The sequence below is a fragment of the Tursiops truncatus genome, chromosome 16 (assembly GCF_011762595.2).
Source record: "Tursiops truncatus isolate mTurTru1 chromosome 16, mTurTru1.mat.Y, whole genome shotgun sequence".
NCBI lineage: Eukaryota > Metazoa > Chordata > Mammalia > Artiodactyla > Delphinidae > Tursiops > Tursiops truncatus.
Genome location: NC_047049.1, coordinates 7,709,229 through 7,723,511, shown reverse-complemented (window position 1 = coordinate 7,723,511; position 14,283 = coordinate 7,709,229). Strand labels below are relative to the sequence as shown.

General features: G+C 50.4%; 1 long non-coding RNA gene across 8 annotated transcripts in view; it reads right to left on the bottom strand.

Moving 5' to 3' along the window:
• LOC117308492 (uncharacterized) overlaps window positions 1-14,283 on the bottom strand; it is a 150,535-nt gene that overhangs the window by 21,217 nt on the left and 115,035 nt on the right. For 6 of the 8 annotated variants that reach the window (XR_012326857.1, XR_012326851.1, XR_012326854.1 and 3 more), the window contains 2 exons: window positions 10,887-12,497; window positions 8,003-8,106 (listed from right to left, as the gene is read on the bottom strand). This is a non-coding gene — a long non-coding RNA (uncharacterized lncRNA). Of the gene's footprint in view, window positions 1-8,002; window positions 8,107-9,601; window positions 9,749-10,886; window positions 12,498-14,283 lie in introns of all 8 variants that reach the window. The other 2 variants (XR_012326853.1, XR_012326856.1) reach the window with 2 other exon arrangements.

Here is a 14,283-nt window from a genome sequence, read left to right as displayed (position 1 = left end):
CTGCCTGGGCCTGTCCCACACCCCCAACAACGTGCCCCCTTCACCCCAGTAAACGGCTCTGCACGAGCCTCTGAAAGTCTTTCTGGGTTTGTTTTGGCTACCGAGCCTCCCCGCCAGCACTGAGGCCTCTAGCTGGGTGACCCCGGAGCCCCTGGGTTCCAACCAGGGCACAGGCCTGGGTGCAGGACTTAGGGGCACCAGACACTTTGTAATCGAGAAACGTATTTTAATGCAATACGCTAAAACATCCAAATGAATGCCAAAAAATGATGAACAAAGTACCGAAAGTTTAAATAAAACCAGGATCCTCCAGGTGCAACAAAAGGACATAAATGGTCCACATCCCAGGCCTGGTGAGTGGGCTCAGGGTCGAGCCTCAGAGCCAGGCTCTGGGCCCAGCCATCCAGTCAGTCCTTCTTCCCACGGAGCTCCTTCCCGGGAACCAGAGGCTCAGGGTCGCTGCAGGCCACAGCACCAGCCCTCGAAGCGACCTGAAATGTCAGCCCCGGGAGCGTTCCAGGGAGCCCTGCTCCTAGCGCTTAAAACGTACGGTGCTGAGCCACTGTGGTTTTGGTTTCTGGTTTCCAGCCCCTTAGCAACTGATACTTTGCACAATACAATAAAAAATAAATTTCTAAAAAAATGACAAACAAAATGTAAGCCAACTTTTTAATTATATTTTATCATATATTATATTATTGCGTTCAGCGGATAATTACTCGTTCAAATGCCTGTCATGTTCCTAAACACCTGCTCTCAGCTTACCTGGTCATTAGCAGCCCGTGACCCAGCTGGTCCTCAGGCCACATACTGACGACCACAGATCTGGTTCGGGCCCTGCCTGGCCCAGCTTCCCATCCAGAAAGCAGGGGGTTCGAGGTTGGCGGGGGGGAGGGGGGGGGAGGGGGGCGTGTCCTGGGGCTCCGTGGGGGCCGAACGTGTTCCCATCTCTATTCACATGCAAGTCAGAAATCACTGGGTTTTCGTCCCTCGAAAGGCCCGTCAGCAGTTTGTCCCCAGTGATGGAAGCTGCGTCCCGTGTGCCTCACAAGATCAAGGACACGGAGATGGAGGGCTACAGGGAGTCGCCCCTTCCACCCCATCACCTGCACCATCACCTTCCTCTTTCCCAATCCAGATCCTGTTGGCTAACTCCGGAAGCCCTTCCAGGCCGGAGCCCCGATCAGGGGACTCTCTGCCTGCAACCTCCTTGTCACCCTGCAGTTGGAACAGCTGGGCAGCTTCCCCCGGGCTCAGCCTGCCGGGCCAGGGAGACCCTGAACCTCTCCTTCCCTGAGCAGACGCGAGATGCTCAGCAGCAAGGGTACCTGGGGCTCCTTTCTAGGGGATCAGATGCCAGCAAGGGGTCAGAGGTTAATGGGCGTAAGAACACTACCACTGGTAGAACAGCCGTCTTTCATTGAGGACTTACGTGAACAGGCAACGAGGCAAATGCCTTTAACAATGGTCCAATCTCACCCTTACAACTGTGAGATGGGCATTATTATCAGGCCCATTTTACAGATGAGGAAATAGAGATGCAGGTGACTTGCCCAAAGGCTCAGAGCATGAGTGACAGAGCTGGAATCCTCCCATGTGACCCCCATGTGGGTCTCTTCTCAGAGCAAAGCCGAGTGGAGCCGGCCAGGGGACACCTAGGTGGGAAAGACAATGTGTGCCTCACCAGGGACTCTCTTCTGGTGGCAGCCCCTGTGGTCAGCCCTGGCCCTCTGGTGGCTTCTCTGTCACCGAGGCACCAGTCACCTCAATCCTGCTCCCCTGGGCACCAAAGACCAAGACTTTCCCTTCAGTGGGACTCTCCCAGACATGAGGGAAAGCTGTGCGAGACAAGATGGGAAAGGCACTGTGGCCGAGTGTGAGCCTGGAACGCAGGCAGAGGAACTCGGACTCTGCCCTGTTTCCTGGGGAAGGGAGGGAGGTGTCATTAGGGCTGTGCCCGCGACAGCCGGGAGAGGTGGAGCAGGAGATGGTACAGCGGGGGTCCAGATGTGGAGACGCAGCCTGAATGGGGGAGAGTGGGTGGGGATGGGAGGAGAGGATGGAGACCCGGCCATCGCAGGGGAGTGGCAGGTCCTGAGGCTGAGGGACAGGCAAGTGACAGTCCCCTCTCCGAGGGCCTCACACAGACCTCTCTACCCCTTCAGCCCTTTCCAGGTTGGTTTCCTAAACACCATGGATATGAACTCACTTTCCAAACCCACTCTACCCAGTTCAAATTGCCTGCTGAGGTGGCAACATTCCACCAGGGCATCCTCCAGCAGGGTGACCGGCTACCCACGCACAAAAGTAGCACGAAGGGCCGACATCAATACCGCGCTGGAGTCCAGAATTGGCTCCGAAGAGCGAGGGCTCAGGGGCAAGGACTGCAGCGAGGAACCCCCTCCAGAGGACCCAGCCGGGAGCAGGAGAGGGCCTGTCCTGTGAGCCGCAGGGGCTGGGGCAGGGCGGCAGCTATGGCCCAGCCGTCCCCTCAGGGCACACACATGGCTTCGCTTTGTAAAACGTGGCTTATATCTTGAGAAAATTACACAAGTCATCATCTAATACGCGGGCTGGGACAGTAAAAATTCAGCCTCCTTTCTGGGACTCAGACTGCCAGACTCGGGCCCCTCCAGGTTTCGTAGCAAGTCTCTTAGGTAAGAATGTGCCAGGTGGAGCCTTACTGGGAAATGATCCGGGTGTCCAAAGGCCTCACACATTCTCAGCCATGTGTGGGAGAAACAGAAAAGCCACGGCCAGGACTCGGCAGAGGGGCCGGGCCCAGCACATCCATGCGGAGCGTTTCCAGATGCGTCATGTGATTCTCACTAAAGGTGGGCTGATTAGCCCATTTTATTTATTTATTTATTTATTTATTTAATAGAAAAGACTCTGATTTTTTTCCTTTTAATTTATTTATTTTTAATTTATCTATTTTATTTATTGGGTCTTTGTTACTGCGTGCAGGCTTTCTCTAGTTGCAGCAAATGGGGGTTACTCTTCATTGCAATGCGTGGGCTTCTCATTGCGGTGGCTTCTCTTGTTGCGGAGCACGGGCTCTAGGCCCACGGGTTTCAGTAGTTGTGGCACGTGGACTCAGTAGTAGTGGCTCACGGGCTCTAGAGCACAGGCTCAGTAGTTGTGGCGCACGGGCTTAGTCGCTCCGCGGCATGTGGGGTCTTCCCGGACCAGGGCTCAAACCCGTGTCCCCTGCATTGGCAGGTGGATTCTTAACCACTGCGTCACCAGGGAAGGCCTCGGCCCATTTTAAAGTTTAGGAAACTGAGGTCCACAGAGATCAGCAATGGGTGACGCAGAGGTAAAAATCAGAGCCAAGATTGAGTTCCAGTTCTTTAAAGGCCTAGAAAATTATTCTCTGCTTTGGAATTGTGTTGTCCACTGCAGACAAAGCACGTTGGCTTTCTCAGAGACCACCTTCTCCTGGGAAGCGTCTCCTTTCAGTTAAAATTGAAATATGAAAGCCTACACAAGCTCTCACATGGCCCAGGTAGAGGGGAGGTTGGTGTTCTGAGAAGCGCCCCTGAGAATCCACAGCAGAGCAGACACCAGCCACGTGTCTTTCATTTGACTGGGCTCTTCCAAGAGGCTCCTCCTGTTGGCACCATGGAGGGCTTGGGACAGCCTGCCTGCTCCCTCCCCACTGGGACCAGCTCCAATGTCCCCTGTGTTTTCTCTGCTGATGAACCAACGGGAGGCCCTGCTCCACCCCCACCCCATTCGGGGCTAAACAGAAAGACAAGAGGGAATGAGCAAACGTCACCTCTGAGAGCAGGTGCCGACCTGAGGCCCTGGGGACTCTTGGGGGATGTCTACCCAGACCTGAAGAGGGAGGGGCAGTGCCTGGCACGTGGTAGACAAAAACGTGTTATTGATGAGAAAAATGCCAGACAGTGGGAAAGAAAGCCATTCTCAGGTTCCACATGAGGTGAGTGCCAAGAAGTCTGAAGGAGTGATTCTGAGTGCAGCAAACAAGATTAATTCGTAAGATAATTCCTAAAACAGAACTGTGCCTTCCAGGACAATAAGGACTTCATGGTAAACTCAGAGACGACCGGGACTTGGAGAGACCTGGATGACCACCTGACCGCCTTCCCCGTCCCCAACTTTTGTGGAGAGGCTGTTAGGAGCCTCTGATCACTCCACAGGTGGGTCCACACTTCCAGATGAGGACGGGAAGGGCTGGCTAAGCCGCAGCTTTGGGTGGGAGAGTGCAGTCGAGATGGGGCTGCTTAAATGCTCCTGCAGAGGAAGGAAAGCAACGGCGCGAATGAACTAAGATTGTCCCAGAAGATAGCAGAGGTATGCTTCAAGCGCACACCCAGCCTATTATAACCTGCTGATACCAGGTGCAGAGGCTACAGTGATAGTTTAAAAAATAATAATTTCCCAGACTGATCACCGTATTCGCAAAACCCAGCCAGCTGTCCGGGGCACTGTTCCAATGGAGGAAGGAAAAGTCCTACAGGATGTAGGACAATTTTACCCCCCAAGAAACATGCAGGAAATGAAAGAGTCTGAACATTGGCTCTGGCCAAGGTGGGACGGGACTCCAGGGCCCTGCAAATGAGAGCATGGCCTCAGGGGCAGAAGACCTGGGGCTGACGTGGGCTGCCAGGCACTAAGCCTCCATTTCTTCACCTACAGGACTGGGGCAACAGTGCTGCCTTAAACATCGCTTGACTGTGAAGATTAAATTAGATGAGGCATATAAAAGTGTGCTTTGCAAATTGTAAAGTACCTACGAATAAATATATAAGACCTTTAAAATAAGAAATGTATCTCTACCGACTCTTAAGGCAGCAAGTCTCTCAGAGATAACAATGAAAACAAACAAAATGCAACACACCAGAAGCCCGGCAAAAACACAGACTTTATGTCCTACCGGAATCCAAGGACCTGAATCTAGTTCGCAGTCTCAGCTTGCCATCTGCGTGACCTTGGGCAAGTCATTTTCCTCGTTTATAAAACAAGGAAGAAGGAACTGGAAAACCTCCAGGGTCCCTTCTAAGCCAAAAGTTTTATGAATCTGGACTCTGTGCTACCTGCATAAGCTTCTGGGGAAAATGCATCAACGAGTATTTCCTATGAAATCACCACGAGCGAAGTAACATTGCTTTACCCATTTGCTTTGCAATTTCTTTTCTCCTTCTATCCCATATCTATCTGCTGGAGTATTGTCTATCATACACCTAGAGTAGCAAAACGACATAATTAATAAGGTTAAATTAATAGATAGATGCTGACTTTTGTGCCTCACAAGGAGAGAATATACCTTTTTCTCAAACGTATATTGATGGAGCATTTGCAAAAACTTATACTTACTTGTCCAGAAAGATAACTCCTCTAAATTACAAAGAGCAGAAATTGTACAAGCCATTCTCCAAACCACAAAATCCAACAAAAGCTAGACTGGAATGCTGGAAGCCTGAAAACCAAAAGTAGGTAGATAGATAGACAGACAGCCCATCTGAAAACTAAAATAGTCTTCCTTTTGGGTTCAGAAAATGAATTATAAATACAACAGAAAATTAGAACATGACTTGTCAAAACTTATACCATCAAAGCTGTGTTTGGAGGTAAATTCATAATATAAAGATGCCTTCATTATTAAAATAAAACAACACAGTTTCCACTTCTGGGATGACCGAGAGAGTAACTCCATGGAACCAGCAAAGCTGACAAAAACTATTTTAAAAAAAAAAAAAAGAACAACCATTTAAAGTCTCTGGGAACTGTCCTAAGGGCATATGACAAACAAAGAAACATCTACTCAACAAAATCTACTAAAACTCAGTAAGAACAGCAAGAGTCTGTGGCATTTCAGCCACAAGCTGCTCTCTCCCTCCACGTGGGTGTGGCCAAGAAGTCGGGGCTCCCTCACCCTTCAAATCCTAATAAAGGCTTACATGTCTCACCAGGAGGGACAGGCCACCAGCATTTCTCATTCCCCCCAACTCCAAGTCGAGAAGGCTAAATTCCTGGTGAGTGTGACTGAGAGGTCGGGACAGCCTTCCTCCCGGCCACTGTCACGGGACAGAGGCTCTACCCCAGGCCGGGCAGGCCCAGAGGACTGGGCCCCCAACCGCCGGACCACAGCTTGCTCACGGGGCACAGTTTCCAAGAAGAGGCAAGCTGAGGAGGCCAGGGGCACCCAGAACTAGAGCTCAGAGGGTTTGCACAGGGGAGATTCAATCCATGAGAAAAGGAAGCTCTCTGAAGTGCTCCCAAAGGAAATGACTTTATTTAAAACAGAATGTGAGGAAGTTCATGCCTAAGGGCACTCTTGAAAACAACAGCCTCTCTTAATTAAGAACAATAAGCCAAAACCAAGGTAGATAGTTCACCAGAGAGAACCGGGAAAGAGACAGCCAGGAGCCCACGCTACTCTCTCACCTCATCCCAGCTTCCCTTTCCCCACCCTCCCTTTCCTCAAGTCCATTCTCTACATCTGCGTCTTTATTCCTGTCCTGCCCCTAGGTTCATCAGAACCTTTGCGTGTGTGTGTGTGTGTGTGTGTGTTAGCATACAGTATTTGTTTTTCTCTTTCTGACTTACTTCACTCTGTATGACAGACTCTAGGTCCATCCACCTCACTACAAATAACTCAATTTCGTTTCTTTTTACGGCTGAGTAATATTCCCTTGTATATAAGTAAGGCTCTAAAATTGATTGTGGTGGCGGATGCACAATTCGGGGAATATACTAAAAACCATTGAGCTGTGCACTTTATTTTTTTATTTTTAAAAACATTTTACTGGCCTATAGTCGACTTACAATGTTGTGTTCGTTTCAGATGTGCAGCAAAGTGATTCAATTATACATATACATATATTCGTTCTTTTTCAGATTCTTTTCCCATTTAGGCTAATACAGAATACTGAGTAGAGTTCCCTGTGTTAGAACTGTGCACTTTAAATGGATGAACTATATGATAGGTGAATTGCATCTCAACAAAATTGTTAATAAAAAAGGAATACAAAAAGTGAATGACCTCCATATTCATCGCAGTATTATTTCAAAGAATCCAGTCTTAAGAAAGAAAATAATGCAATAAAAACAAAACTAAAATAAATAAATAAATAAACAAAACTAAATGACTTGGACAATTGAAAAGATGACGGAATTAATTTTAAAAATTAATTTTTGGACATCTTGCCACTCCTGTTTCTCTTTAAAACAGTCCGGATTTCTACGAAATGGTTTCAAGTGCTCCCTGAAAAACCCTCATTGCTAAAGACCTTCTCTTATTTGACTCTGACTTTGAATGGAAAAGAATTTCCACTGGATGCTCCCAGGAGAGCAACTGTTCCCTCAGAGACCTGCTGTATCTTCTTCCTCTGAGTAATTCCCTACCAAGTGCCCCACAGGTGGGGCTGCCCATCCTGCGTTTTGCAGTTCCACCATCAATATGGGCCACACCCAGATGTGATACAAGTGCAGCTTCCCAGACAGCCTGGGAGAAGCCAGTACTCAGCTCCAAAGGCTTCTGGTCAGATCCCGGCCCTGGAAAAGAACCTCATTTTCCCAAAGATCCTTTGGACTAGGTCACCGCCCATCACAGTGTGATCAGAGGGATGTGAAACTACCTGCCTGAAGAAGAAATTCTCTCATTCAGGAACCTCAGGTCCATTAGATTCTGTCACTTACTAGGCAGGTCATTTGGCCTCTCTGACCCTCAGTCTCCTCATCTGTGCAATGGGTGTACTATTGTAAGGATTAAGTAAAATATTGTATGTGAGAGTGCTTGGGACCTACTTCCTTTCTCCCTCAACTGTGGGCCAGGGGCTCACACCACTCTCCTGTCCTTTCCTTCGGCTGCCTTTGCTCCTGTTGGGGAGGAAGAAATTTTTCTCTACCCTTCTAGGTTCTTCTGGCAGGTCTAAGAAATAAATTGACATGAGAAAGATTAATAGGAGAAAATCAAACAAAAGTTTAATGACGTATATACATGGGAGAGACCCAGGAAAACTGAATAACTCACCAAAATGGCCAAAGTCCTCACTTTAAATGTCACCTTCAGCTAAAGACAGCAGAGGATGTTGGGAGTAGTGGCTTGGGACTTCGAAGGGGAGAAAGGCAATTCACCTGGAGATGGAAAAGCACATGTTTAGTAAATAAATGTTTGCTGGGGCCCTGCAGAGACAATGGGACACAGAGTAGACTCTGATCTCTAAGTGTTCCCCTACCACACCTAGCTTGTATTCTCTGCAGACGTCTGGTGATAGCTCTATTCCTGTAATAGGCCCTCTATCTAAATTTTTCAGGCGATTAGGGGGGTAGTTCAAAGTTTCTTCCTGAGTCTTTTGGGCCTTGATAATTTTCAGCATGAAATAATCTACATGCCAGAGACATTTTGGGGTGACAAATTTTGTTTCCTACACTCCAGACTCGATCCCATGCTTAGAGGTGGCCTGGGTTCCAAGGAACCCCAGGGTCTCCAATTAAAGGCTGCTTAGTCTGACAAACTTAAATTCAACCAAAGGTGAGCGACTCAGGAAGTAACAACCACATCCAATGAAATGGATGGGGACCATCGGGCCCCGGCCCCTTCTGTCTGCTGTCTGGGTTATGGAACCGAACTTAGCAGCCACAGCAGGGCTGGTGAGAGGTGATGGTTGCCAGGCGCTGGATACCCTTGACTAAATCCGATACCCACTGGTGTTTATAAACCCAGCTTCTGGAGATCTTCTCTGAAAGCCAAAACTCTTGGTCGGGTTGGAGGAAAATAATCCAATGTCCAACCCAAGACACAGCAACAGTGCCATCGTCACTCCCCACATGAACCTGCTTCACCCAGCAGGGCACTGGCACAGCGGACCGTCTAGCTGCCACCGCCGGTTCTCTCTGGATGAGCAACAGAGCACAGAGATCTTCCGAGAGCCCACCCAGAAATGTTGCCCTGGCAAAGCCCCTGCTGCCTGGGGAGAACGTGGGGAGCAGGGAGGACTTGGGAGTCAAGGTGAAATCTTAGAGCAGGGGGACACTCAGGCCACATCTCCTGCTGCTGATGGCAGGTGGACATGGTGCCCTCAGACCAGGCCACTGGACAAGCCGCCCTCCCGGGGAGGTCCGGGTCCCATTAGAGGTGCAGCAGTCCTGCAGTTAGCCTGATTTTTCTCTCTACACAGCTGTGAAAGGACAGTTTTTCAGGCCCACAGCAAAGCCTGGCACCTCTGCAGAGCCAGGGGCAGAGAAGGGGACTCTGGTGCAAGAGTATTGCTGGGGAGGCTGAGGTCTCAGCAGGATGGGAGATCTTCAGCCTTCTGAGGCCTCTGATGCTCTGCTCTGCGGCCTGGTCACTGGGGGCTCTTCCCTCCTCTGACTCTGTCATGGATTGAATCATGTCCCCCCAAAAGATATGGTGAAGTCCCAACCCTTGGGACCTGTGGAGGTGACCTTATTTGGAAATAGGGTCTTTGCAGATGGTTCTAGTGAAGTTAAGATGAACACCGGGGTAGGCCCTTCATCCAATATGATTGGTGTCCTTATAAGAGGATCAGATTGAACAGAGACACACAGGGAGAATGCCACGTGACGATGGAGATTGAAGCTGCAGGGAGAAGGCAAGGAAGGATCCTACCCAGAGTCTCGAGGGAGCACAGCCCCGCTGAATCCTAGCCTCTAGGACTCAACACAACTCTCTCACTGGGCTCCAGCATGAACCGCCAAGTCAAGAGACTTCTAGTTATTTCTATTTTTTCAACAGCAGGAAGAGAACAACTTGGATCTGAAAAGCAGAGGGAGAATTAAGAAACTAAGAGACTGGATTGCTGTTGTCTTAAGCCACCCAGCACACAGGGCTTTGCTGCAGCTAACACGGGCCCCGAATTCTGAAGCCTAATCCCACCCACCACTTCTATCCACCTCCCACGGGGACACAGAGACGGTGGCGGGGTCTGAGAATCCGCGCTGGAGAAGGAAGTCAGCTGGGGGTGAGGGAGGTGGTCCAGGGGTGCGCAGGACAGGAGAGGGTGGGCACGACGGAGAAAGACAAGGGGGTGCTGTCTCCTGGCAGAGCGGGGCCCCAGAGAGTGGAATCAGGTAAACAGAGGAAGCCTCAGATCCTTTCCAGCTGTGGACTCCAAAATGGCTGGGCCTAGGATCGAATCGTTTCCCCTCTGCTTTTTTTGAAACCCTGGAGTTCCTGCCAACAGAACAAAAAGAAAACCCCAAACACACCTATTTCCTATCTCAACATATATTTGATAACCCCAGTGTCCTGCCTTTCCCCAGACTATAAATGACTGCCTCCCCCCAACCCCCAGCCAAGCTCACTCCGGGTTCAACACGACTCTCTCACTGCATCCAGCCTGAACCTCCAAGCCAGGAGAATTCCAGTTACTTCTACTTTTCCAGCAATGGGAGGGGAAAAAACAACTTGGATCTGAAGAGCAGAGGGAGAATTAAGAAAGCGCCTCAGCTCCAGGCATTTTTTTTTTAACCGCTAACTGGGCAATGAATAATTTATAGCCAAGAATGTTTGTAGGGGGATAAAACTGTTGACAAGTCAAGAAAGCCTCTTAGCAGCCTAACGGAGCAATCCATCTTCAAGAAGCACGTTTCAAATGCATAGTGTGTGAAGATGCTGGTTGAGGTTGTTTCCTTTCTCCTCTTTTTTTTTTTTCCTTTTTTTATCTATATGGAAATCGGTGGGTGCTGAAATATATTTCACTTCAGCATGAACTGGGGCTGAATGATATCTCAGGCAAGAATTAAATCATCGCTTCATACTGCAAGAAATAAACACCAAGCCAGGCAGAGACCCTCGGCGCCTGCAGCGGAGGAGAGCAGGGACTTCTGGGGAGCTGAACAGAGGCATTGGTATTCCATGCAGGACAGCATGCAAAGCCCAGGCTCAGACTCACCGGAGCAAGGGGGTGATGGATCCGGGAGTATGTTCCTCGGGGAGGGCCCCAAGCAAAGTGGTGGTGATTACACAGCTGAGACCGCCTCGTCTTTGAAGAGCCGGCATCCTCCCCAAGTCCTCCTAGATCTGGGCATCAGGAGGGCACTGTGACGACTTTGTGACATCGGTGGTTGGACCGAAGACAGTACGCCAAGGATCCTGACAGCTACAGGGTCAGTCTTGTATCAAGCACCTACCATGTTCCAGGGCCAAGCTCCCTTCTGGAGATCCTGTTGCTCAGTCCTCATGTTGGCTCTCTGGTTGGTGCTAACTGGGCAGTTGCATCCCTGCATGCCCCCCCTCTGCTCCAGCAGGGCAACTTGGGAGCCAGAGCTCCCGGAGGACTTGTAACATTGCTAAACATCACACAGGTACAGGAGGATAGAACCTGGCCTTGAACCTATGTCTCACCCACATACTTATTCATCTCCTATGGTCTTATGGAGGCTGACTTGGTTTTCCAGAAATCGGCAGGTATTAGGATGCCCCCCCATATTCTCAGCCCCTCAATGCTCCCCCTACCTGCTTTGGGCCCCTGACTGACCAAGGTTCGAGTGGTTCAGTAGGCTGAGACCCAAGTCTAGACCACAGCCAAGCAGCTCCCCTGGGGACAGGACAGGTGAGGTTGGCACCATTCCTCGTAACTGTATTAATAATCTATTGCTGTGTAACAAATGACTCCACGCTCAGCAGCTCTGAAACAACAAGCATTTTCTACCTCATGGTTTCTGTGCACTTGGATCCCAGGGGCAGCTTGTCTGAGTCCTCTTGTTCAGGGCCTCTCACAGGGCTGGAACCGAGGCGTCTGCTGGGGCTGCAGTCATTTCAAGGTTCAACTCTCAGCTCACCGACATGGCTGCTGCCAAGGTTCCATTTATCACAAGGTGTTGGATTCGTGGCCTCGGTTCCTCACTGGCTGTTGGCTGGAGACATCTCTCGGTTCTTGGCTATGTGGACCCCTCCATAGGACAGCTCACAACATGGCAGCTGGCTTCCCTCAGAACCAGCAAGAGAGCAAGTGTCACCCATAATTGAAGCCAGAGACTTTTGTAACGTAATCTCCAAGTGACACCCCATCAGATGTGCCTTATTCTTTCATTAGAAGCAAGTCACCATGTCCAGTCCACACTAAAGCAGAGGGCATTACATGATGGCATGAATGACCGGGAGGCTGGGATCGTTGGCAGCCGTCTTGGAAGCCGCCTACCACAATAACCAGCTGTATTTGTTATCTAGTGCCGCATAACAAATTAGCCCGAAGCTTCATGGGTTAAAACAGCAGTAATTATTTGTCACCTCTCACAGGCTCTGTGGTCAGGAATTCAGAAGCAGCTTGGCTGGACAGTCCTGTCTAGAGGCCTCTCATAGGACTGCAGGCAGATGTCAGCCAGGGCTACAGTCTCCTAAAGGCATGGCTGGGGCTGGAAGGTCCACTTCCAAGCAGCCCACTCACATGGCTGGCAAGTTGACGCTGCCTGCTGCTGGTGGGAGTCCTCAGTTCCTTAGCACATGGGCCTCCCCACAGGGCTGCTTGAACGTCCTCACAGCATGGTGGCTGCCTTCCCAGGGCCTGCAATCCAAGAGATCAAGGCAGAAGCTACAGTGCTTTTATGACCCAGCCTCAGTGTTCAGTCACACACAATCACTTCAGCAGTGTTCTAGTAGTCACACAGGTCAGCCCTGTTCAATGACAAAGTGGGCCACGCAAAGGCTTGACTACCTGGAGACGAGGATCACTGGAGGCTATCTCATAAGTCAACTACCACATCAACAGGGCAAGCCCACCACAGGGTGGAATCATAGTGCTGCAGCCAGGCAAAGCCCAGGCATATCATACTCTCTGTAGTTTTCCTGAATGTGACTGGCTCTCTTGGGCCCACGTCTTTGTGATCTTCCCTCTACTTGTCATTCTTTCTCCCACAGCGAGCTCCTACTTAACCTACAAAGCCCAATTCAAATGTTACCTCCTCCATGAAGTCTTCTCTATTCCTCACACTACTCCCCTGACCTACCCCACCCACAGCATGGCTGTCTCCCCCTCTGTGGGTCCCTATGCAGCTTTTTAAATGCCTTTATTGTCAGCCCATATCTCAGCATCTGTCTGCTTACCCCATGTGGCTGGGATGCCAGGGACCACATACCTTCACCTGTGGATCCTGAGCAACTGGCCAGCCCACCCACAGTGGGCACTCAGTCACTGTAAGATGGAGCCAATTAAATGACTTGCCACAGCTGCAGCTGGTCAGCTCCAGAGCTGCGCTGAGGCCAGAGGCAGGTCTCCTGCCTCCTCGGCCCTTTCCCACAGATAGTGGTGGGGCGCTTTAAACACATGTCCTGGGGTGAGCACCTCCCTGGAGCCCTCCCTCAGGCCCCGCCCTCCCCCAGGGCCCCTGGTGGGGACCACCCTGGGCTGCCATCCCAGCTCCAGGAAGTGGACACTCCACCCTATTGGCTCTTCATCCAGAGCCAGTACACGCCACCTGATCCCCACCTGCCTCGCTCCCTCCTGCAGGCTCCATGGTAAACCTTGCCCCCAATGCTCCACCAAGGCTTAGCACAGGCTCTGACCCAGTGGAAGGTCCTCACGGGGTGGGGGCAGAGGGCAGGCAAGGAGTCCAAAACGGGGCTGAATGTGATCGATGAGCAAGTTTCAAACCAGAGGCCTTCCTGCTGCCCTGTGGGAAGAACTGCCTTCCTGCTTCCGGGAGGATTCGACCTATTAAATGCACAGATGCTCAGAGAGGTGCGCTGCACCTGGAGACGCGTTGGTCACCTGAGCAGCTTTGCAACCAGGCCAGGGCACCTGATGGAGAGGAAGACTTTCAGCTCAACAACGCAGCACGGTTAGCCTGGAGGACCCATCCACGTGGGCTCGTCTGGAGGGCGCTCCCCCCAAAGAACAAGGGTGTCCCGGCCTGGGACACAGAGTAGCCCAAGGGGGAGGCAAGACAGAGCCAGAAGGGTGCGGAGAAAAGGGAACACTCTTGCACTGCTGGTGGGAATGTGAATTGGTACAACCACTATGGAGAACAGTATGGAGGTTCCTTAAAAAACTACAAATAGAACTACCATATGACCCAGCCATCCCACTACTGGGCATATACCCTGAGAAAACCATAATTCAAAAAGAGTCATGTACCAGAATGTTCATTGCAGCTCTATTTACAATAGCCAGGACATGGAAGCAACCTAAATGTCCATCAACGATGAATGGATAAAGAAGATGTGGCACATATATACAATGGAATATTACTCAGCCATAAAAAGAAACGAAATTGAGTTATTTGTAGTGAGGTGGATGGACCTAGAGTCTGTCATACAGAGTGAAGTAAGTCAGAAAGAGAAAAACAAATACC